The sequence below is a fragment of the Scyliorhinus torazame genome, chromosome 7, assembly GCF_047496885.1.
Source record: "Scyliorhinus torazame isolate Kashiwa2021f chromosome 7, sScyTor2.1, whole genome shotgun sequence".
Taxonomy (NCBI): Eukaryota; Metazoa; Chordata; class Chondrichthyes; order Carcharhiniformes; family Scyliorhinidae; genus Scyliorhinus; species Scyliorhinus torazame.
In genome coordinates this window covers 247,383,803-247,410,055 of record NC_092713.1, presented here as the reverse complement: position 1 = coordinate 247,410,055, position 26,253 = coordinate 247,383,803, and the positions used below count along the sequence as shown (strand labels likewise).

At 46.6% G+C, this 26,253-nt stretch overlaps 1 protein-coding gene across 1 annotated transcript in view; it reads right to left on the bottom strand.

The window, feature by feature from the left end:
* The window catches only part of LOC140427466 (nuclear factor NF-kappa-B p105 subunit-like), a 117,351-nt gene extending 111,796 nt beyond the window's left edge, over positions 1-5,555 (bottom strand). The window contains exon 1 of the mRNA XM_072512988.1: positions 5,445-5,555. The gene's annotated coding sequence lies outside the window, so the exon portion shown is untranslated. The remainder of the gene's footprint in view (positions 1-5,444) is intronic.
* Positions 5,556-26,253: the final 20,698 nt, after the last annotated feature.

Below are 26,253 nucleotides of genomic sequence, written 5' to 3'. Positions count from 1 at the left end.
CATATCCAATGTGTTCTCCAAAGAGGTCTGAAGAAGAGTCATATGGACTCGAAAGTTTTAACTCTGTTTCTCTGCACAGGTGCTGCCAGACATGCTGGAATTTTCAGCATTTTTTGTTTTTAATCCTATTGAATTAGCTTGTCCATTATTGCAGAGCCAAGTAAATAATAAGGTTAAGCAGATGTGGCTGGAGCATGTGGATAACTGTGATTCACTTCTCAAATGTGCATGGGATAATGTTCAACCTTAAATCATAAGACCTTAAGACATAGGAGCAGAATTAGGCCACTCGGCCCATCGAGTCTGCTCCGCCATTCAATCTTGGCTGATATTTTTCTCATCCCCATTCTCCTGCCTTCTCCCCATAACCCCTGATCCCCTTATTAATCAAGAACCTATCTATCTCTGTCATAAAGACACTCAGTAATTTGGCCTCCATGGCCTTCTGCGGCAGAGTTCCACAGATTCCCCACCCTTTGGCTGGAGAAATTCTTCCTCATCTCAGTTTTAAAGGAGTGTCCCTTTAGTCTGAGATTGTATCCTCTTGTTCTAGTTTTTCCTACAAGTGGAAACGTCCTCTCCACATCCATCCGATCCATGCATCGCAGTATCTTCTAAGTTTCAATAAGAACCCCCCTCATCCTTCTAACTCCAACGAGCATAGATCCAGAGTCTTCAACCATTCCTCATACGACAAGATCTTCATTCCAGGGATCATTCTTGTGAACCTCCTCTGGAACCTTTCCAAGGCAAACACATCCTTCCTTAGATACTGGGTCCAAAACTGCTCACAATACTCCAAATGGGGTCTGACCAGAGCCTTATACAGCCTCAGAAGTACATCCATGCTCTTGTATTTGAGCCCTCTCGACATAAATGCTAACATTGTATTTGCTTTCATAACTGGTGACTTAACCTTAAGAGAATCGTGAACAAGGACTCTTAAGTCCTTTTGTGCTTCTGATTTCCTAAGCACTTTCCCATTTAGAAAACCTTGGTGGTAACTTGTGATAGAATATCAACAGCTTTTATAGAAGCCATCCAATTTTCAATCCACTGAAATCAATGTGGTTGATTTTGACTTTGAAGACTGTTCCAGCTGCCCCCCCAAAAAGGGAATTTGAAAAGCCTGAACCATTTGATGGTTTTGTCACTCAATGGCCTATCAGGCACTAGAAAGCAGATTATCAATTAGGAGCGTGAGATTTCCTTCAGTGCCTAAAGAAAAGGAGGTTGCACCACTTAAAGCTTCCATTGAAGTAACCGGGATCTGGCATGATTGAGAAAAGGGCTCTTGGATTTTTAATGCTTCATCTAGCTCTCAGTATTTACGGTACATCATGATGTCACGAGCATATGCATAATCCTTAGCCCCGGTTCCATCCGCAGGAAGAGATGCCATACAACCTAAAAGGAGAGTTACAGAACTGATGGAGAATCACCTTTCTTTTAGCCATAATACCTGTGGAATAGGAAGCACTGAACACACTGAAGATAGAAGCAGTGGGGTGAGGAGACTGGAGGTTTTGGTTGAGTTCCTCGAGGTTACCAATCATGAGCAATTTCAACTCCCTCATTTTAGCGACACTGCATTCATCCAGCCATGATCAAGACAGAGAGACAAATCCATGTAAGAGCACCAGAGAATGTTAACTAACACTTAAGAAAGACATAATTGGTTAACACCTGGGTGAATATGTTATTTAATGGTTGCTGTTGAAACCTTTAAAGAAATAGATCTTCTGCAACCATGTTTCAGAATTAAGTGCTTCTATATTAGCTACATAGTCTGGATTGTCACATGGGATGTGCATGAGCGATCGTCGTTACTTTGCATTTCATCTTGGGAGGTGGAAGAAATAGACAAGATGTTGAGGGAGTCAAGATGAACGTACTGCCAAGGTACCTCTTCCTGTTTAGATCCATTCCAATCTTCATCCCCAAGGCCTTTTTCCAAAACGTAGACAGTCTAATCATGGTGTTTGTGTGTGTGTGTGGGGGGGGAGCACGAGAATTTCCAAACAAACACTGCAAAGAAGGAAAGTCAAAGGGGGCTTGGCCTTACCAAACCTACAATACTACCACTGGGCAGCAATGGCAGAAAGAATGAAGAGATGGGTACAAGAACCCGACAAAGATTGGATACAAATGGAGGAGGCATCCTGTAAAGGAACGACCCTCCGGGCCCTGGCCACAGCAGCACTCCCATCCTCCTCAACAAGATAGACAACGAGCCCAGTGGTAGCGGCCATGCTGAGAACGTGGACCCAGCTGAGACAACACTTCGGGATAGCCAAAATGTCCCCCATGGCTCCCATATGCGGCAATCACAGATTCTCCCCGCCATGCTGGATACCACCTTCAAAAGATGGAGGCGGGACGGGGTACATTGACGGTCGGGGACTTCTATGTAGGGCACAGACTGGCGACACTAGACGAATTGACGAGGAAGTGGAGGCTAGCAAATAAAACACTTCCTTCGCAAAGAGACAGTAGGGTACCCCGGGGCCCCAGAAATCACACTACTAGAGGACCTGATAGGCACATGCAACGAGAAGGGGGAGCTATGTGGGAAAATATACGGACAGCTACTGGACAGAGCTCGGACTTCACTGGATGAGACCAGACAAAAATGGGAGGACGAACTGGGGATAGAGGTAGGGTGGGGACTCTGGAGTGAAGCACTGAGCAGGGTGAACTCCATCTCCTCCTGCGCAAGGCTAATGCAGCTCAAAGTGGTGCACAGACAAGAACCCGAATGAGCAGGTTCTTCCCGGAGTTGGAGGACAAATGTGAACGGTGCCAGAGGAGCCCGGCCAACCACACCCACATGCTTTGGGCTTGCCCCAAGCTTGCTGGGCTCTGGACAGCCTTCTCCGAGGCAATGTCCAAAGTTGTGGGGGTGAGGGTGAAGCCATGCCCAATAGTGGCAATCTTCGGGGTATCGGAGTAGCCAGAGTTACACATGGGGAAGGGGGCCAACGCCCTCGGAAGGAAGGTGGGGAACCACGAGAGATGAGGGGGGGCTACTCCCCTTTTTTTTCCTATTCTGTCCGGAAAATAAAATAAAAGCACAGCCGAAGCCAGGGGGGGGGGGGGGGGGGGGGGAAACAACGGGGAAGGGGAGGAACCATTGACCGATCCAGAGGGCAACGAAATACACCTAGGGTCAGTTAAACGAAGGACAAACTAAACCTCTCTGTATAATAAAAGAAATTAGCGCGGGCGAGAAAAATGTGATGTGTATATATACAACTGTTTATAAATATGGGAAATGCCAATAAAAAGATTATTTTTAAAAATGTTGAGGAAGAGTGAGTGGTCTTGGCAAGGTTGCAAGGGGAGAATCCAAGTGAATTGCTGGACAAGCAGATGGACTGTCGCAGCACAAGCTTCTGTCTGGTGCTGGTCTGCAACATCAGCATCTTCTAACTCCTCTTCTTCAGAGTTATGCAAAGCTTCTTGCTACTCCATGTCCAGGATCAGTTTGTGCTGCATATGGCAATACTGTAGAAAATGTAATATAGTACCAGTATGCACGGCACTCGGAGGACTTTATGGCAGATATATCCTTGGCCAGTTCAAGCACCTTAACCGGTGTTCAAGAATCCCAGTGACCAGCTGGATGATGGTTAGTTTCATGGCTATTAGAGTTATTGTCAGTAGAACAGCGAGGAAAGCAGTGTCAATAGTCTGGAATTTAGAAGTTACCACTTCACACCTCTCAGCCATCTGTACATTGCTTGGTCTTACTGGAAGACTGGTGCCACAGTATAATAGCACTCTGGCATCTCATTGGAAGGTACATATACATCTACTTGATTTTTATGCCTTGATTACTGACAACCTGATGGTGTAAGAAAGCCATCCTGTCCTGCATCTACAAAAATACTTAAAATCTGAATCTCTGTAAGAATTTGTATTTAACCAGAATGTTTTCAGTACAACCTAAGTCTCCATGATTGTGTGAAGTAAAGGAATTGATAACTGGAAGGTTAACTGTACACATCAGTGTACTTTTCTCCATAATATCACCTCGAATAAAAGTGGGATGACAAAGTTACAGATCTTTAATTCAGAGAGAGCTGCAAATCCAATATTATCCCGTGGTTCTGTACATTTTCTATTTTTTGCAAATGTTCAATATTAAAACATTTAGTGAAATATGTGTTATTTGCTAGAAGATGCAGACACATGTTGAACATTTAAAAATTAAAGCAGTGGATTAATTATTAAAATTTTTTTTAGAAAGCAATAAAACAGCTTTATGTTATTGGTAGGCTGCACCTCTACTAACTAAATCACTCACTTCCTAGAGTAGTGTTTACCATTTGCAGGGCAGTTACAAAGCAGAAGTGAAACCTCTGTGATAACAATCTAAGGCTTCCATCTGATCTTTAAATGACTAAAGGATTAAATGACCTTTTGCAATTTACTGATCGTGGATTTTTATGACAAAAGAACATTTATGGCAACTTAGTACCAAATACACATTTCATCCATACACACACACCGAAAAGAGTCAACTTTAGACTACTAGTCCTGGTGGCAAAGAGGCGTCTGCAATTTTGAGGCCCTGGCCTTGTTTACACTGTGCTGCAAGAAGAGCAGCAAGAAGACAAGCTGAGGTCCCAGTGGAGCTCGCCAGATTAAGGCTGACTGATGTCGGTCTGCTCAGCCAGTAGTGAGATAAGTGCAAGGGAATGATTGCGAATACTGAGGGATTTGCTCTGGGCAGCAGTGGTCCAGATTAGATTTTGTAGCTGGGAGGATCACATCTGCTTCTCCTGGTTCGACAAAAATAATTTCAAACCGACCTTTGCTAGGCCTCTGTTTCTATAACACCCATGGAACTGATCAAAAAGTGCATGCTTCTATCAGTTCTCTCCTGGAAACATCTCCTATCTATGTCACATTACCCACAGGGTTCAATATTAAAAGGGGACTACAGCTTTAAACAGGCAGGCCCTTTGACCCATCAGCTTAGAGCTCTTTCAGACAGCTGTGCTGCATGGACCAACTGTCAAAGGGGCAGAAAGTCTGGCTCCATTTTTAAGCTCATAGCCTCCTGTTATAATCAATTTTCCCATGTGAAAATCGGCCCCAACATGCATGTTTTATCTTTATGAAACCATGAATCTGCAATGACAAATGGAAAAGTAATATTGCTCCTTTTACACAAAGGTAAACTGGATCATTTGCTAGACAATATAGAAACCAAAATGACAAAAGATTCTATTATCCATGTTTAAAATTTACAACTGTTACAGAAAATCTGAAACCAAAATTCAACCTAAACAAATGTCCTCTGCCTGCATATAGATTCATAAAATACACAAATACATATCAATTAAAAGAGGAAGCAGCTTTTCATTCTGATATAATTATTTTCTGTCCTGCAGCACCTTTTGTCTATAAGCTCAGCTACAAAATTTAGACTATACCTTTAGCAAATTCCGCCGTAAAGTACAGGAACGTGCAGACTTTTACACTGGATAGACAAATTCATCCGTTGCGCAAATCCTTGAATCACTATCCATCCTAACCACCTAAGCCAAATGACAGTTATGTTCTCTGTTAAGCAAATGATTTTGCGATTTTGAAGTGTGATTGGTTGATAGGCTGACATGCTTCAGTGGCAACAAGGATATTTCTGTAGATGATGTTATCTCACAAAGACTGTAATGGGCTTTCAGGTTCATGTATAAATGTACCTATATATAAATAATTTCTCGTGCTGATTGTCATCAGAAAGAAAACAAGAAAGCGTTTAAATTTTAAAAATTACGAAGTGGAATAAATAAAATCCTTAAACATATTATTTTCAATGCTGCTTAACTGGTTTCTGTATCATCAATAGTGCTTTACATCATTACATTTTCCCTCAGTTGTCCGATTATTGTTCTCCACAATAACAAATAATGACATCACTTTGCAGCTGTCTTTCATGGCATCCAACTCCCTTTCCTGGCTGTGGTGGTATGACCCTTTTAAGGGAGCAGGCTCCAAGGACCACATGACAGGCTTGGGGGCCAATCACGCAAGAGCGGGTGAACGCCAGTGTTATAACCCCAGTGGAGGTCCCGGGATCCGGACCACACAGTTTTCCATGACCTAACCGGAATATGAACTTACCCTTTATATGAACGCCCCCCTTAAGGGCGCAGGGCTTCCCCTTAACAAGGCGAGCCACAGCTCTATAAAAACACCGACCTGGTTGCAGTTCGGGGATGGAGACCCTTAGGGGAGTGGAGGAGTATTTGGAATTGATTTGTAATAAACCTTGTTCGGTAATTTCTACTATCGGTTATGTGTCCTGCTGCTCACTGTAGATTCAACACCCAACCAATGGGGAGTTTGTGCAGAGCCCTGGGAGCAGGGCGCTGGGCAGTGTGGACCAGGCAGCTGAAGTGTAAAGACCTGTTATGTAGTGTTCTGTGCCTGTTATCTAACTGCCTTTGCCCTTCATCCAGTTTGCTACTGGAAGCTTCCAGCATATGTCTCGAGCCTCCACATTGGCGACGAGGTACAACTTTTCGCTCACAACCCACAGTCATCGTGAATTGAGGGAGGAAGGACGGAATAGTTGAGAAGCTCCAGAAAGAGTCAGAATCATTTAAATCGTGAGTGGGAATGCTTATTTGGATTTGGATTTGTTTTATTGTCACATGTACCGAGGTACAGTGAAAAGTATTGTTCTGCGTACAGGCCAGACAGATCATTCCATACATAGGACATACATAAATACACAATGTAAATACATATACACAGTCATCAGGTGAAGCATACAGGAGTGCAGTACGACTCAGCGGAGATGTGTGAAGAGATCAGATCAGTCCATAAGAGGATCATTCAGGAGTTTGGGAACAGCAGGAAAGAAGCTGATTTTGAAACTATTAGTGCGTGTTTTGTACCTCCTGCCCGATGGAAGAAGTTGGAAGAGTGAATAACCCGGGTGGGAGGGATCTTTGATTATGCTTTCCATTTTCCCATGGCAGCAGGAGGTGTAGGCAGAGTCAATGGATGGGAGGCGGGTTCACGTGATGGACTGGGCTGTGTTCATGACTCTCTGTAGTTTCTTACGGTCTTGAATCGATTGTGGCGGTATGCGAATTGCAGTGGATCAAGGCATTCTGGGAGTATGGAGTTGATGTGTCTCATGACCAACCTCTCGAAGCACTTCATATTGATCGATTTCAAGACCACCGGATGGTAGTCATTGAGGCACGTTGCCTGGTTCTTCTTTGACACCAGTATGATGGTGGTCTTCTTAAAGCAGGTGGGAACCTCGGAAGGAGTAAGGAGAGGTTGAACATGTCCGTGAACACATCCGCCAGCTGGTTGGCGCAGGATCTGAGTGCACAACCAGGAACCCCGTCAGGGTCATTGGGAAACTAGACCCAATTTACAAGAGGTTGAGTCATGGAGTCAGTACATCAAAGGGCCCCGTTTCTTCTTTAGCGTGAACGAGGTTGCAGGCAAGGACAAGCAGAAGGTGATACTCCTGACAGTTTGCGGTCCCCCATACATATAATTTGATCAGGAACCTCACGTCCTTGGAGGCACCTAACTCGACGGCCTTTGACCAGACAGTGAAATTGTTGAAAGAACATCATGACCCAAAGCCCTTGATTATCCTCCAATGTTACAGGTTTAACTCTGCAGTGAGGGACCATGAGAGTCTGTCTCAGCCTTCATAGCCCGGCATCACCAATTTGCTGAGCACTGTGAGGTTGCAACCGCGTTTAGCGACAGACTGGTTTGTGGGATCCATAACCTTAATATGCAGAAGAAGCTTCTGGCGGAGACCACAAGTACATTGGAAAAGGTGATTGAAACAGTTGAAAAAGCCGTCACTGAGCTTCAAAGCATAGCTGAAGGGGACGTTATCAAATAGGGGGAAGTAGCGCCGCTAGGTCCACAGCGGAACAACTGGTACAGGTCAGAGCCAGACATAATCCTCGGGTCAAGACTGGAGCCCAAGGAGCAGGTTGGAATAGGGGCATCAAGCTGAATCTGAAGTAGACTGCCAGTGTCGCAGGGGGGGTGGGAGGGAGGTGTGGAGGTGGGGGGGGGGGTGGGGGGGGGGGGTACCATCCCCTGGCGACTTGCCATGTTTGGGAGTTTGTGTGCTTCCATTGCAACTGTTGGGGAACATTCAGGCATGGTGCCATCTGAGGCAAAGAGCACCAATACCAAAAAAAGCAACAGCAGTAGCTGTCCTCAGCGCGACCGAACATAAAAGAACTCTGAAGAAAAGCCGGCAATTTATCGGTTAAATGCAGTCTAATGGAATAAGGTGGCTCTGATTGAAATTGTCTGAAGGAGGTATGAGGACATCTTACACAAAGAATTGGGCCAGATTATGGGCATAAAAGCCAAGATATATGTAAATCTGGATTCATCACTCCAGTTCTTCAGTACCAGACCAGTGCCATACTCATTGTATCAGAAGGTTGAAGCAGATATAAAGAGATTGGAAGAGCTGGGTATAATCAACCGGTTCAGTTTTCAGAGTGGGCGGCCCCGATAAATCCGTCCTTAAATCTGATCGGTCAATAAAGATTTGTGGGGACTATAAGCTGTCTTTAAATCAAGCTGCCCAAGCTTCCCTGAATCAAAGACCTCTACACCAGGCTGGTGGGGGGGCCTCACCTATTCAAAGTTGGACATCAATCATGACTACCTTCAACTAGAGCTGGATGAGGAGTCTCAGAAGCTTGCGACAATCAATACCTCAATACCCGCAAAGGCCTCTTTTGTATAACAGACTACTGTTTAGCATTGTTTCAGCCTGTGCTATTTTCCAGCGCACGATGGAAAATCTCCTCCAGGGAATTCCCAAGGTGATAGGTTACCTTGATGATGTGATAGTCACCGGCAGCACACCAGAACACATGGCTTAGTTGGACAATTGAATTGGCTGGGCACACAGACAAGGCTGGATGCAAGTTCTCTTGTCTTAGAACTGAGTATTGTGTTGAAATATCCAATAGTCAATGACATTTTACGGGCAAAAAAAACATAAAAAGTATTAAAGATGGGAAAATGTGTGTTGAAATTCCTGTCTTTGGTTGGCCGTAAGAATATAAAATGTATTGTTTTTAGTGATACCTTTGTGATGGGTTTTAAAGTGCAGCCAGTGTTACAATATTTCTTATGGGAGAAAGTGTGAAATGTTGCCCCTTGGCTTGAGGAGTCAAGAAAACAAGGAGAATATAAGAAGCATCCCGGCTGCTGAAAATCTTGCACTTGTTGAGGCAGTTGACATGGCATTCTTTTTATCAAAGAAACTAGAGGAAGTTAATATCAGGGAGGTGTCATAGAACATAGAACATACAGTGCAGAAGGAGGCCATTCGGCCCATCAAGTCTGCACCGACCCACTTAAGCCCTCACTTCCACCCTATCCCTGTAACCCAATAACCCATCCTAAACTTTTAGGTCACTAAGGGCAATTTATCATGGCCAATCCACCTAACCTGCACATCTTTGGACTGTGAGAGGAAACCAGAGTACCCGGAGGAAACCCACGCAGACACGGGGAGAACATGCAGACTCCGCTCAGACAGTGACCCCGCGGGGAATCGAAACTGGGACCCTGGATCTGTGAAGCCACAGTGCTATCCACTTGTGCTACCGTGCTGCCCTATGTGTACCAATAGAATGTTATACAAGCATCATTTTCTTTGGGATAATGTGTACTCCGCAAAGTGTGTGAACGAGAAGAAGGTCCATTCATGGTGAGTCTTGAGAGTGTGTGATTTATTTCTCTTCTTTTATAAAAAAATGTTGTCTGTAAATATGTACTTGTTAATTTAATTTTTTGTTCTTCCAAGAATAAAGGCTATCTGTTAATTTGAAATCCTGTCGCAATGAAGTGCATGCTTTAGTTGTGACTGCTGCTCTCAGTCGGCTAATCGATCAGGAGCTAGTTTCTGGTCCACTATGCACTTTCCGTGCAATGTGCATGTGCAGAGCCAGTGCAGTCGCGCATTGCTTTCCCCAGGTAAAGGTAAAAACAAATTTAAAACATCTTTTTTTAAGAGTGCCCAATTATTTTTTTCCAATTGAGGGACAATTTAGCGTGGCCAATTCACCTACCCTACACATCTTTTTTGGGGTGTGGGGGTGAGACCCACACAGTCACAGGGAGAATGTACAAACTCCACATGGACAGTGACCCCGTGCCAGGTCGAACCCCGGTCCTCGGCGCCGTGAGACAGCAATGCTAACCACTGTGCCACCGTTCCGCCATAGGTAAGAATAAACTTTATATGATTATATAGTAGAAACTAAATTATATACTTACTGCTGTGTATTTTTGCAAATTGGGAGAGCTGCTTCACAGACTCGTCAAGAAATAGCTGAATGGAATTTATAGCACTGCATTATATGGATGGCCGAGAATTGTACTGGGCTTTCACTAGTTGCACTAGTTGATCAAAGGATTTTATATCCGGAGCCTCTGGAGATGTTAAGCTTCTTACGAGGTTTATACATTTGTGGGCTGCAAACTGTGGGTAGCATAACTTTTTGTTTGTCCTTCGTGATTTGGTTGGCAGCAAATATGTATCGAAGCCTTTCAATGTATTTGCCCCAACTTTCAACATTCGGGGAACACCGGTGATACAGTTATGGGAAGTTGTTTTAGACAAGATATTTTGATAGAGCAAAAAAGCTGGGTTACTGATGATCGGCACAGGCAGGTTTAACTTTGGATGTTTCAGCTGCACACAGTTAATATAATTCTGTCATGATAGGACCCAGAAGTTTTACAAAGCTAATTTTCACAAAAATCGCACAATTTAAGGTCAAAGCCAAGACCCAAAGTGAAAGGATAAAAAGGGTGTTACAAATTTTAGTGTAACTTTTTGATCTTTACCCCATGGAGTTCTAGTTCTGATTTATCTCTGGGCAGTGACTCTACTAAGGAGATCAGGGGCTATGGGGAGAAGACAGGAGAATGGGGATGAGAAAAATATCAGCCATGATTGAATGGCGGAGCAGACTCGATGGCCCGAGTGGACTAATTCTGCTCTTATGTCTTTCATAATAATAACAATCTTTATTAGAGTCCAAGTAGGCTTACATTAACACTGCAATGAAGTTACTGTGAAAATCCCCTAGTCACCAATTTTTGTGTCGTCTGCGAACTTACTAATCAGACCAGCTATATTTTCTTCCAAATCATTTATATACACCACAAACAACAAAGGCTCCAGAACTGATCCATGTGGAATGCCGCTAGTCACAGCCTTTCATTCAGAAAAGCACCCTTCTACTGCTAACCTCTGCCTTATGTGCCCGAGCCAGTTCTGTATCTAACTCGCCAGCTCTCCTCTGATCCCATGTAACTTCACCTTTTGTCCCAGTCTACCATGAGGTACCTTGTCAAAGGCTTTACTGAAGTCCATGTATACATCTACTGCCTTTCCTTCATCTACCATCTTTGTCACTTCCTTGAAAAACGTTATCAAATTAATGAGGCACGACGTTCCCTTCACAAAACCATGCTCTCCATCACTAATAAGTCCCTTTGTTTCCTTATGTGAGTAAATCCTATCTCTAGGAATCTTTTCCAATAGTTTCCCGCCCACTGATGTAAGACTCACTGGCCTATAATTTCCTGGATTATCCCTTCTGCCCTTCTTAAACAATGGAACAACATTGGCTACTCTCCAGACCTCTGGAACTTCAACTGTAGACAATGAGGATACAAAGATTACTGGCAAGGCCCCAGCAATTTCCTCCCTTGACTCCCGCAGTATTCTGGGGTAGATCCCATCAGGCCCTGGGCACTTATCTACTTTAATGCTTTTTAAGATGCCCAATACCTCCTCTTTATTAATATCGACATGACTCAGAATTATTTAGTGTTGTAATATTTTCGGGGTTATCTTTGAAGTTACGGGGTGTTAAGAGATCCAATGTTTATTTAAGAGGTTAAGTTGAGTTCATGAAATAAACACAGTCTACCCGATTCTCCTCATCGACCAAGTCCTTCTCTTTGGTGAATACTAAGCCAAAGTATTCATTTAGAATCTCTCCCATTTCCTCTGGTTCCATACATAGATTCCCTCCAATATCCTTGAATGGACAAACCCTTTCTCTGACTATCCTCTTGCTCTTTACATATGTATAAAACGCCTTAGGATTTTCCTTAATCCTGTCTGCCAATGACATTTCATGACCCTTTTAGCCTTCCTAACTCCGACCTTAAGTTCTTTCCTACGTGCTTTATATTCTTCAAGGCCTTCATCTGTCCGAAGCTTTTTAGACCTTACGAATGCTTCCTTTTTCTTTTTGATAAGATTCATAATATCCCTCATTATCCAGGGTTCCCTATACTTGCCACCCTTATCTTTCATCCTCACAGGTACATGCCGGTCCTGAATTCTAATCAACTGACATTTGAAAGCCTCCCACATGCCAGATGTTGATTTTCCCTCAAACAGCCTCGCCCAGTCAACACTCTCCACATCCTGCCTAATGCTGTTGTAATTAGCCTTCCCCCAGTCTAACACCTTCACCTGAGGACCACTCTTGTCCTTTTCCATAAGCAACTTGAAACTTAAGGAAATTATGATCACTGTTCCCAAAATGATCTCTTACTGAAACTTCAGTCACCTGGCCGGGCTCATTCCCCAGCACCAGGTCTAATATGGCCCCTTCCAGAGGTGGGCTATTTAGATATTGTTTCAGGAAACTCTCCTGGATGCTTCTTACAAATTCTGCTCCATCCTCACCTCTAGCAGTTGTCATGTGAGAGTGCCTTTAAGAAATGGATGTTTAAGCACTGTAACTTTCAGAAATGCAGTGATGTTAGCGTGTGGGTGGAGCTGGGCTTTAGATCAGCCATTTTGTAGTTTAGTTTCAGTTTGAGGAAAAGAGCTTGGGAATATCTGTGTTTACAGTGAGCTGGATCTGCTGTGATCTCTGCCATGAAAAACTATCTCTGTATCATTTGAGTGATTTAAACTCATAATCGTAAAACCTTTAACCTGATGTGTTTCTGTTTAAAGGTGTTAAGTCTCGTGGATGTTGAAAGGAATAACTGAAGGATTATTTAGTGTTGTAATATTTTCGGGGTTATCTTTGAAGTTACGGGGTGTTAAGAGATCCAATGTTTATTTAAGAGGTTAAGTTGAGTTCATGAAATAAACATTGTTTTGTGTTTAAAAACCCACGTGTCCATAATTGTAATCCCACACCTGGGGACCAAGCCGTGTGCTCGGAAAAGCAACAAATACATTACAGGGGAGGTTGGTTGGACTCCATGATACATTTTGGGGTTCTGAAAATGCCTCTCCCATAACACAGTAATATGTCTCAGTGAATATAGGAAAAGTTAAAATCACCTACCACAACAACCCTATTGTTTATGCATATTTCCATGATCTGTCTGCATATCTGCTCCTCGATCTCCCACTGGCTGTTAGGAGGTCTGTAGTAAACCCCCAACATTGTGACAGTACCCTTCCTATTCCTGAGCTCTACCCAGATTGCCTTGCTGCCTGAACCCTCCAAGGTGTCCTCCCTCAGCACAACTGTGATATTTTCCTTAACCAATAATGCAACTCCCCCACCCCTTTTGCATCCCCCTCTATCCTGCCTGTAGCATCTAAATCCTGGAATGTTTAGTTGTCAATCTGGTCCCTCTTTCAACCAAGTTTCTGTAATAGCAACATCATCATAATTCCACGTACTAAACCAAGCTCTAAGTTCATCTGTCTTACCTGAAATACTCCTCGCATTGAAACTAATATACTTCAGCCCATCTGTCCCGTTGCGTTGACCAACCACTCCTTGCCTGCTCTTCCTCTTAATCTTACTGGCCTTAGTCTGTAGCTCTCCCTCAGTTATTTCTCCAGCTGACCTACTGCTCTGGTTACCACCCCCCTGCCATACTAGGCAGTTCAGTCTGTTTCTCTGCCTTCCACTTTTCTCCTTACTAGCTTTTGTTTCTATCCCCTCTTTACTACCCTCGGGCTTCCTGCATTGGTTCCCATCCCCCTTCCAGATTAGTTTAAACCCTCCCCAACAGCTCTCGCAAACAACCCCCCTCGGACATTGGTTCCAGTCCTGCTCAGGTGTAGACCGTCTGATTTGTAATGGTCCCATCTCTCCGAGAAACGGTTCCAATGTTCCAAAAATCTGAATCCCTCTCTCTTGCACCATCTCTCAAGCCACGCATTCATCCTGTCTACCCTGTCATTCCTACTCTGACTAGCACATGGCACTGGTAGAAATCCTGAGATTACTATCTTTGAGGTCCTACTTTTTAGTTTATCTCCTAACTCCCTAAATTCAGCAAGTAGGACCTCATCCCATTTTTCACCGATATCGTTGTGCCTATATGCACCCCAACAGGAGTTTTCCTGGGATTGCCCAACAATGATTCTGGACCCCATGAAGTCTCATGGCACCAGGTCGAACATGGGCAAGGAATCCTCTTGCTGATTACCATGTACCGTTCCCCCTCAGCTGTTGAATCAGTACTCCTCCATATTAAACACCATTTGGAGGAAGCACTGTGGGTGGCAAGGGCGCAGAATGAACTCTGAATGGGGGACTTCAATGTCCATCACCAAGAGTGGCTCAGTAGTACCACCACAGACCGAGTTGGCTCAGTCATAAAGGACATAGCTGCAAGACTGGACCAGCGGCAGGTGGTAAGGGAACCAAGAGAGAAAATGTACTTGACCTCATCCTCACCAACATGCCTGCTGCAGATGCTTCTGCCCATAACAGTATCGGTAGAAGTGACCACCACATAATCCTTGTGGAGGCTAAGTCCCATCTTCACATTGAGGATATCCTCCACCATATTGTGTGGCACGACCACCATGTTAAATGAGATAGACTTCAACAGACCTGGCAACTGAAGGCATCAGGAGGCAGAATTGTACTCAACCAAAATCTGCAACCTCATGGCCCGGCATATCCCATTATCCCCCACTTTACTATTATGACCATCAAGCCAGAAATCAACCCTGGTTCAATGAAGAATGCAGTCGGACATGCCAGGTGCAACATCAGGTATACCTAAATGAGGTGTCAAGCTGGTGAATCTTCAACACAGGACTACTTGCATGCAAAGCAGCATAAGCAGCAAGTAATAGACAGAGCTAATGGATCAGATCTAATCTCTGCAGTCCTGCCACATCCAGCTGTGAATGGTAGTGGCCAATTAAACAACTCTCTGGAGGAGGAGACTCCACAAATATTCCCACTCTCAATGATTGAAGAGCCCAGAACATCTGTGAAAAAGATAAGGCTGAAGAAACATTCACAACAAGTGGATGATCCTGATGTGTTGGGTGTTCTGGATCTGTGGAACACATACAGGCCACCAACACTTAAAATAATGCAACACTATTTTATTAAGTTAGAAACTGTTGAACATACTTTCACTGTGGGTTAACACGATGTTAGATTAAACTAAAGACCTATGCCTGTCCGAACCAGTCTATGCACTCAGCACATGGTGAGGACCTGTGCTGTAAACTGTAAGCTCTGTCCTTCTGAGAGGCTGCGTCCTGCGTGAGCAGGAACTCTGATGCCCCTGTCTTTATAGTGAGTGTGCTCTAACTGGTGATTAGCTGCGGTGTTGTGTGTGTTGACTGGTCTTGCTGTGTGTCCATCAGTGTGTGTATCTGCACCATGATATACTGGTATATATCATGACATCCCCCCTTTTATAAAAGAATGTATGTGTGTGGCAATAAATAATGTATGGTGAGAATGTTCCGAACTATGTGTGGGGTGCGAAGACATATTTACAGGACTATGTATTTTCATGGGCTATTTTCATGGGAAGGTGCCTGGTGCAGAGAAGCAGTATGCAACAAGAATAACGAGATCAACACTATATACAAACCAGGGAAACGATCAAACAAAGCAACAAAACAATTCAAAGAGTCTATAAGTCCGCAAAGTTCATAAATTAAGTCTCTGAGGTGGGCGACGAATGCGGGTTGACCGCCTCAAGGGTGGGTCGAGAGCCGCTGGTTCAGGAGTGGGCTGGACTGCGTCAGAGTCAGGGGGAGGCAGAGTGACAGGGAGCTCTGCATAGTCCGTGGCAGGGTCAGCAGGAGGGCGAGGCGACACTGGAGGATCACGTGGCGAGCGTGGAACGAGACGAAGGGCGCGTTGATTGCAGCGCAGAATAGAGCAATCCGGTAGACGAACCAGGAATGAGCGGGGGGTCACCTGCCGAAGGACAACAGCGGTCGCAGACCAGCCCCCATCCGGAAGATGGACGCGGACATTGTCATCTGGAACAAGAGCAGGGAGAACAGCTGCATGGGAGTCATGAGCCGCCTTGTGCTGTGCATGAGAGAGCTGCATCCTGCGAAGGACCGGAACGTGGTTGAGGTCTGGGACATGGATGGACGGCACCGTCATCCTCAGGGTACGACTCATGAGTAACTGGGCTGGCGACAGGCCAGTGGACAGCGGGGCGGAGTGATAGGCCAGCAAGGCAAGGTGGAAATTGGACCCAGCATCGGCAGCCTTGTATAGGAGCCGTTTGACTATATGTACTCCCTTCTCCGCTTTGCCGTTGGATTGGGGGTACAGGAGTGCTGGATGTCACATGGGCAAAATTGTACCGCCTGGCAAAGTTGGATCATTCCTGGCTGGTGAAGCAGGGGCCATTGTCCGACATAACCGTGAGTGGGATGCCGTGTCGAGCAAATATTTCTTTACATGCACGAATGACGGCAGACGAGGTGCTGTCGTGCAACCGTATCACCTCCGGGTAATTCGAAAAGTAGTCCACGATCAGGACATAGTCTCTACCCAGCGCGTGGAACAGGTCGATGCCCACCTTGGTCCATGGTGACGTGACCAACTCATGGGGCTGCAGGGTCTCACGTGGTTGGGCCGGCTGGAAGCGCTGACAAGTGGGGCATCGACTTGAGCACTGTGTTGGCTATGTCCTCATTAATGTCGGGCCAGTACACTGCCTCTCGGGCCCATCGACGGCACTTTTCCACGCCAAGGTGGCCCTCGTGTAGTTGTTCCAGGACAAGTTGGCGCACGGTAGCATTGTGGATAGCACAATTGCTTCATAGCTCCAGGGTCCCAGGTTCAATTCCGGCTTGGGTCACTGTCTGTGCGGAGTCTGCACATCCTCCCCGTGTGTGCGTGGGTTTCCTCCGGGTGCTCCGGTTTGCTCCCACAGTCCAAAGATGTGCAGGTTAGGTGGATTGGCCATGATAAATTGCCCTTAGTGTTGGGTGGGGTTACTGGGTTATGGGGAGAGGGTGGAGGTGTTGACCTTGGGTGGGGTGCTCTTTCCAAGAGCCGGTGCAGACTTGATGGGCCGAATGGCCTCCTTCTGCACTGTAAAAATTCTATGCTATGTGGGATGACATGCGGTCCAGTTTTAGAAGATCCCCATCTACTACCGCCAGATCATCTCTGACATTATAGAACTGAGGGCATTTGCTCTTGAGCCACCCGTCCGTTAGGTGGCGCATGACACGCTGTAGCAAGGGGTCAGCCGCTGTCTCGCAGCAAATATGGATGAGGCGTTCATCCGTGGCAGGTAGATTGGAGGCCGCGAATGCCACATGGGCGTCAACCTGGCAGACAAATCCCGCTGGGTCACATGGAGTTTTGACTGCCCTGGAGAGAGCGTCAGCAATGATGAGGTCTTTGCCTGGGGTGTGTACCAGCTGGAAGTCATATCACCGGAGCTTGAGAAGAATACGCTGGAGGCGAGGCGTCATATCGTTCAAGTCTTTCTGTGTTATATTGACCAGCGGGCGATGGTTGGTCTTGACGGTGAATTGAGGAAGTCCGTAGATATAATCGTGAAACTTAACCATACCGGTCAGAAGGCCCAGGCACTCCTTTTCTATCTGCGCGTAGCGCTGCTCCGTGGGGGTCATCGCTGGTGACGCATATGCAATGGGGGCCCATGATGAGGCCTCATCACGTTGAAGGAGCACTGCCCCAATGCCGGATTGACTGGCATCGGTCAAAATTTTGGTCTCCTTTGCTGGATCAAAGAAAGCTAAGACCGGGGCTGTGGTGAGTTTTGCTTTGAGTTCTCTCCATTCGCGCTCGTGGGCAGGGAGCCGTTGGAAGTCTGTCGTCTTCCTGACCAGGTTCCTGAGAGCCGTGGTATGAGAGGCGAGGTTAGGGATGAATTTCCCGAATAAATTGACCATGCCCAGAAATAGGAGGACCGCTTTCTTGTCCTCTGGTGTTTTCATAGCTGTGATGGCAGCTAACTTGTCCGCATCCGGCTGCACACCCAATTGGGAGATGTGGTCCCCGAGGAACTTGAGTTCCGTCTGACCAAAAGAGCATTTGGCCCTGTTGAAGCGGAGGCCATGCTCATGTAAACGTCTGAATAAGCGCTGGAGGCGACTAACATGCTCCTGCGGGGTGGTGGACCAAATGATTATGTCATCGACATAGACGCGAACACCTTCAATGCCTTCCATCATTTGTTCCATAATCCTATGGAACACTTCTGATGCAGATATGATCCCGAACGGCATCCTGTTGTAACAATATCTGCCGAAGGGGGTATTAAATGTGCAAAGTTTCCTGCTGGATTTATCGAGCTGGATTTGCCAGAATCCTTTTGAGGCGTCAAGTTTGGTGAAGAGCTTGGTGCGAGCCATCTCACATGTGAGCTCTTTGCGCTTGGGAATTGAATAATGCTCCCTCATGATATTCTGATTTAGATCCTTGGGATCAATGCAAATTCTCAATTCGCCAGAAGGCTTTTTTACACATAACATGGAACTGACCCAGTCAGTACGTGGTGCGCGCCTGCACAGTACATTCGTCAACGTCGCCGTCCCCTCGTTCGGTGCGCACAAGCGCAGGAGTCCGCAAAAAGCGCGCGAAATGGCCGCCCTCATCCAGGCTGAGGCCCTGGAGTTGCTCGATTGCTTGGACCCGTTCTGCCTCGTGGGGACCTTGCCGCGCCGTTTCAGCCGCTTGGATGTGGGAATACAGACTAGTGGCGTATTCGTGTAGCACGCAGGTCTCGATGGCGGTCGCTAGGGTGAGCTGCTGTACCTTGAGGAGGTGCTGGCGTAGGGGGTCCGACTGAACACCAAAAACGATCTGGTTGCGTATCATGGAGTCGGAGGTGGGCCAGATTCCGTGACTTTGGAAATCACTCTTTGGTTCTGGAGGTCCTGCAGCTGCTGCTTGAGGCAGTCCTTAAGGGGTGCTAGGACTCTGCGAGGTGCATGCACCACAGGCGTGGCATTCAGTTTTAATAAAATCTTGTAGGTGTACGGGACCGTGCCCAAGCCCTCGAAGACTTTGTGGTACTGGTTGATAATTGCGTCGAGCTGCGCCCTGAAGTCGGTATCCTGAAAGGCAGACGCGTCAGCAGGAGAGAGAGAGTGAACTCTCTGAACTAGGTTCAACAGCTTGCATACCTGCGCGCCAAGCAGGGAGGGTTTTGAGGAGCCCACAATTTCAAAGGGAAGGATGGCTTTGCATGACCTGTGCGTCACATCGAGCTGACATGAGCCGCTGGCAGCAATGGCATTGCCATTATAATCTAATAGCTGGCAGGCTGATGGGAGGGTGGCTAGTTTGACACCAAGGCTTTGGAGGTCAGACCGCGCAATGAGATTGGCAGAGGCACCAGTGTCCAGGCGGAATCGTATTTGGGACTGGTTGACCGTAAGGGTGGCACACCACTCATCGTCTGGATTGATGCTGTATGCCAATAGAGGCTGGATTCTTTGCTTGGGGGACACCCTATTTTTTGTAATGATACCGATTCGAAAAGGTGTCTTCGGGTCCTCTATGTCAATATCAGGTAGTAGGTCCGCATCGGACCCGGTGACCGTGGGTTGAATAGCCCGGACATTCCTGCGAGTCTGGCCGGAGCAATATGAATTGGCACACCGAGCTGATCTGCATAAAGCAGCATAGTGTCCAAGGTTGCCACATCTCAGGCATTGTCGGGATTTGGCAGGACATTACCGCTTTAAGTGGGCGGAGCCACAGTTGCCGCACGTTGTAGCATCAGTACGTTTGCTGCACCACCGCGCATGCGTGGTGTGGCCGTACATGGTGCGCGCCTGCACAGTACGTTCGTCGACGTCGACGTCCCCTCGTTAGGTGCGCACAAGCGCGGGAGTCCGCAAAAAGCGTGCAAAATGGCCGCCCTCATCCAGGCTGAGGCCCTGGAGTTGCTCGATTGCTTGGACCCGTTCTGCCTCGTGGGGACTTTGCCGCGCCATTTCAGCCGCTTGGATGTGGGAATACCGACTAGTGGTGTGTTCGTGTAGCACGCAGGTCTCGATGGCGGTCGCTAGGGTGAGCTGCTGTACCTTGAGGAGCTGCTGGCGTAGGGGGTCCGACTGAACACCAAAAACGATCTGGTCGCGTATCATGGAGTCGGAGGTGGGCCCGTATTACAGGACTGCGCAAGGATGCGGAGGTGGGTGAAAAAGGACTGGAAATGTTCATCCTTACCCTGTAAACGCTGTTGAAATACATAGCGCTCAAAACTTTCATTCACCTCTATGTTGCAGTGAGTGTCAAGCTTGAGGAAGACCGTCTTGAATTTTGATTTATCTTCATCATCAGCAAAGGTGAGAGAATTGAAAATGTGGATGGCATGTTCCCCGGCCGTGGATAGGAAGAGACCAACTTCTTGGTGTCCGAGGCATCTTCCCGGTCTGTGGCTTCCAGGTAGAGCTGGAAGCGTTGTTTGAATATCTTCCAGTTGGCCCCCAGGTTACCGGTGTTGCGGAGCGGCGGCGGGCAGATGCTGTCCATTTTGCAGGATGACTGTATGCTCGTGGAAGGCAGATAACTTGGAGGTAGGTCTAAGAAGTTCGAACATCCCTCAACTCCTGGTATCATGATGTGTTGGGTGTTCTGGATCCAAGGAACACATACAGGCCACCAACACTTAAAATAGTGCAACACTATTTTATTATTTTAGAAACTGTTGAACATACTTTCACTGTGGGTTGACACGATGTTAGATTAAACTAAAGACCTATGCCTGTCCGAACCAGTTTATGCACTCAGCACATGGTGAGGACCTGTGCTGTAAGCTGTAAGCTCTCTCCTTGTAGGAGGCTGCATCCCGAGTCAGCGGGAACTCTGATGCCCCCTGTCTTTATAGTGAGTGTGCTCTAACTGGTGATTGGCTGCGGTGTTGTGTGTGTTGATTGGTTTTGCTGTGTCTCCATCAGTGTGTGTGTATCTGTACCATGATATACTGGTGTATATCATGACAGATCCATCTCGGCTTCCTCCGAAGGTCCCCAGGGTCACAAATGACAGTCTTCAGCCAATTCAATTCACTTCACGTAACATCAAGAAATGGCTGAATGAACTGAACCGTGAAGGCTATTGGCCCTGACAATATTTCTGCTATAGTCGTGGAGACTTGGGCTTCAGAACTTGCCAGGCACATGGCCAGCTGTTCCAGTATAGCTGCAAGACTCACATCTACGTAGCAATGAGGAAAATTGCCCTGGCATATCCTTCACACAGGAAACAAGATAAATGTAACCCGGCTGATTACCACCCCATCAGTATACTCTCAATCATCAGAAAATTGGTGGAAGGGGTCACCAACAATGCTATCAAGTGGCACTTACTCAGCAATAACCTGCTCACAAATGCTCAGTTTGGGTTCTGCCAAGGTCACTCAGCTCCTGACCCCATTACACCCTTAGTTCAAATATGGAAAAAAGTGCTGAATGCCAGAGGGGACATGAGAGTGACTGCCCTTGACATCAAAGAGCATTTGACCGAGTATGGCATCAAGGAACCCTGGCAAAATTGGAGTCAATGAGAATCAGGGGGAAAACTCTCCACTGGTTTGAGTCATACCCAGCACAAAGGAAGATGGTTATGGCTGTTGGAGGTCAGCTTCAGGACATCACTGCAGGAGTTCCTCAGTGTAGTGTTCTCGGCCCAACCATCTTCAGCTGCTTCCTCAATGACCTTCTGTCCACCATCAGGTCAGAAATGGGGATATTCGCTTATGATTGCACAATAATCAGAACCATTCATGACTCCTCATAAACTAAAGCAGTTCATGCCCAAATGCAACAAGACCTGGAAAATATGCAGGCTCGTGCTGATAGGTAGCAAGTAACATATGTGCTAAACAAGTGTCAGGCAAAGACTATCTCCAACAAGAGAGAATATGTTGTGTTGCCCTATTATGTATTTTCTTTTATTCCCTTTTCTTCTCATGTATTTAATGATCTGTTGAGCTGCTCGCAGAAAAATACTTTTCACTGTACCTCAATACACGTGACAATAAACAAATCCAATCCAATCCAATCCAATCTAACCATCGCCCCTTGACATTCAATGGCATTACCATCACAGATTACCTCATTATCAACATCCTGGGGTTTACCATTGACCAGAAACTGAACTTGACTAGACATAGAGGGCCCGATTTAATGGAAATGTCCTGTTTTGGGCACAGTTAGCAGGGTGTTTCCTTGGACTTGCAGCGCCGAGAATGACCCCGCTATTAAACGGAACAATGTTTCATTTTGGGACCGCAGCAAAGAACGCCCTGCCGAGGCCGCACTTAGGCTCATTTCCTGGACTAACAAGCTCAGCTCGCCAATGCAGGAAGAGATTGGGGCGTCATTTTTAAGTTTTGAAGTACTTTATAAACTTCTTTTTTCATGTAGGCTTTAAAATTTCCACATTCCATGATGTCAGAAGACTCAGGGTGGGATTCCAACCCCTCCCCTCAGCGGCAGAGGCAGCCCACCATTGGCCGGCAGCAGAGTTTGCTGGTCCCGTCGCTGTTAACGGGGTTTCCTGCTGGTCACACCCTCCGCTGACGGGGAACCCACGGAGGGGGTGTGTTGCCGACGAGACCGGAAAATCCCACCCTCAGTGATGTCTCCCCCTTCCCTTTACCCACACGTAATCAGTTCTTCTCTCCACCACAAACACACACAGTCCTCTTTCCAACTTGACTCCCCCCTCCCCACAACACGCTCACCGAGTAGCCTCACTTCCCAAACCCCATCCCATACACTCCCTCATCCCTCCCTCCTTCTCCCCCATTTGCCTAATCTCGCTGCTCCACCTCACCCGGAGTTACATCCTTGCCTCTTCTGCAGCCAGCCCCTCAGGCTCTTCCTCAGCCAGAGTCGAATGAACTCAAAACAATCAGGGGCCAATGTTGCATCTGGGAGAATCCCACTCCCTTACCTAAGGTAAAATCACAGAAATTACAGCGCAAAAGGAGGCAATTCTCCAATCACAAATTCTTCAACTGCAGAGGTGGGTTAGATCTATACACCTTTGAAAAAAAATCAGAATCACTGCCCAATTACTTCATGGGAACTTCACAAAGTTGTCAAACATGATGAGCCAGGAAATTCCACAGTAACTATGACATTTCGGTAAAATATTCATCACCAGTTTCCACTCTTTCAGCATCTGATCCTCCAGTATCGGGTTCAACTAATTTGTTAAAAGATGTGTTGATCTCAGCAATCATGTTTGCAGTCACCTTGAACACCCGTATTTCTGAAAAGCCTGATAATTGCATTGCCTTTTGAATGTAAAATCTCTAAACACAGCTATTTATCATAATTACTGTATGATTTTTGAACATATACTCTGTTCTTTGAAATTCAGTGCTGATCACATAGATTTCAAGGCTCAGAGTACATGTTTCATCAGAATAAGAATTGAACAGAGACAAGGGCAGCACGGCGGCACAGTGGTTAGCACTGCTGCCTCACGGCGCCGAGGACCCGGGTTCGATCCCGGGTCCGTGTGGAGTTTGCACATTCTTCCCGTGTTTGCGTGGGTCTCACCCCCACAACCCAAAAAGATGTGCAGGGTAGGTCAATCGGCCATGCTAAATTGCCCCTTAATTGGGAAAAAAGGATTGGGTACTCTAAATTTTTAAAAAAGGAATTGAACACAGATGACAAAAGAAGGAACATCCGACTTATTGAACTAACACAGCCTCAGAAACATTGACATAGCATGAAACACAAAGTGATGAGGTTGCAATAAGGGAGAACTATGTCTGAAGTGATCTGTCAAAACGATAGAAAGTAAATTTCACAGAATCTGTGTTCATTCAACTATCCACGATTCCGCAGCTGCCTGTTGTTTAACATATTTTTGCTGGCCATGCTTTAATTTTCCAATCATGGGCATCTTTCCTTTTATGCCTGTACGAAAGGCATTTGTAATGTTGCCATCTAGTGCCAATAAAAAAAATATGCTCGGCATTTTGAAACAAAATTCCAGGTTGCACGTAAGTAGTCAAATTTGTGGATGGCACCAGATCCGAGATGAGATATTGGAACTCACAGAGGAAGCTATAAATAAAACCACTTTTCAAAAGCACATTAACGGCATTAATAGGGTGTACACGGATCTACAGGCCCCACACTACTATAAAGTGTCCAATTAAGAATGCTGGTAGCTGATAAAACAAGAATTAATGAACAGAATTTTAAAATAAGTAAAGAAGGAATTGCATTTGTATAGCTGCTTTCAGAGCACAGGACATTCCAGAGGACTTTACAGCCATAAAAGTAGTTTTGAAATGTAATCACCATTATAACGTGGAAAACGTAGCAGCCAAGCTCTCACAAACAGCAATGAAACAAGGGCTAGATAATCTATTTTATTGATTTATTGCTTTAAGATAAATGTTGGCCGAGGGACTGGGGAGAACTCCCTTGCCAAAGGCTCTTTTATGTCCACTCGATTGGACAGATGGGGCCTAGATTTAATGAAAGACAGCGGGCGGGATTCTCCGATCGCCGAAATCGCGTTCGGCGATCAGCTGGAGCATCCCCGTTTACGCCGAAATGGGGCCGGTGCTGTTTTTGCGATGCTCCGCCCCCTCAAACACTTATGGAGTACGCAGTATGGGTGGCCTCAGGACGTCACCTGAGGCCCTCCCCCGATGGGCCGAGTCCCCGATGGCATGGGACAGGTGCGCTTTTTGTTCGGGGACATCACGTGGCGGCTGCGGACTAAGTCCAGTGCTGCCGCAGTCGGGGGAGGGGCTGCCTTTCCGTTGGCAGGGGGTGCTTCGGTGGGGTTTGGGGGCACTGGTGGGTGGTGGTCCGGGGTGGCGAGGCTGGCTACTGTAGGACAGTTTTTGGCAGGCCGGGTCCATGCCGGGGGCTTTACGCTGTGCGGCTGCTAGCCCCCCACTGGAGGGAGGATCGGTGCGGGGGCAGCGCAGACTTTCCAGACGGATCCTGCGGACATAGCCGCAGGATCGGAGAATCCAGCCCAGCACCTTTGACAGTGCAGGACTTCGGCAGTACTGCAATAAGGTGCTCAAGTTTCTAGGTTAGTAGGACGTGAAACTACAACCTTCTGCCTCAGGAGAATGTGGCACTGCTCAGTCACTCAAGGAGAGTTAAATTAATTAAAACAGAACTTAAAGGTAATTTGGCTTGTTATGTTCTCCGTGGAGAAACTGTAAAGGGAACTAACCAAATTTCTTGAATGACCACCAAATGAAAAATTATAAACAAGGTTCCATTTTTGTAACTTTTATTTCAACACAAAGCAGAACCAACAAAAATGACACATGAATTAATAGGCAAATGATGCTTCAAACAAAGAGGTAAATTTCACATTAAATACTGGATACAACAAAGATATGGGGTGCGATTCTCTCGTTGTGCTATCGCTCGAGCTAAACGAGAGGCCAAAAAGGAGAACCGCACCAGGTACCAAACAGTTTGTGATGCAACCGGGCCGCTCCCATATGCAAAATCAGGATCTCGCCGTAGCGTGGTGAGAAGCCAATTATCACCATTTAAGCCCTATTTCCAGACAATGAACGGACGCGACCCCATATCCAACGGTCTCCAGGTCATTAATTGACCTCCCCAGCAAGTGCTCACCCTGGCACCGATTAGTACTCCTTTTGAAACAGGTGAACCTGGCGGAGGGGCTTCTGCGTGGAGCCGAGGAGATGAGTATCCATCTTTGCTCAGAGGCAAAGAGCCCGGGGGCGTTGAGTTCGTCGCCCCAGTGCTCGACGAAGGGGAGGGGGACCCTCGGCTATGGGGAAGGGGAAAATCTGGCTGGAGTGGGTGACCCTCCGCAGGGGTAGGCTGCCATGGGAGGGTTGGGGGGGGGGGGGAGGCATGGGTGAGTGGGGACAACCATGTGCAGCACCACCATGCCAACTCCTGGATCATGTGTACCCGTTCTGGGGGGAACCCTTGTCCCTGCCCATCTGCCTCACCGACCACCCATAACCCCC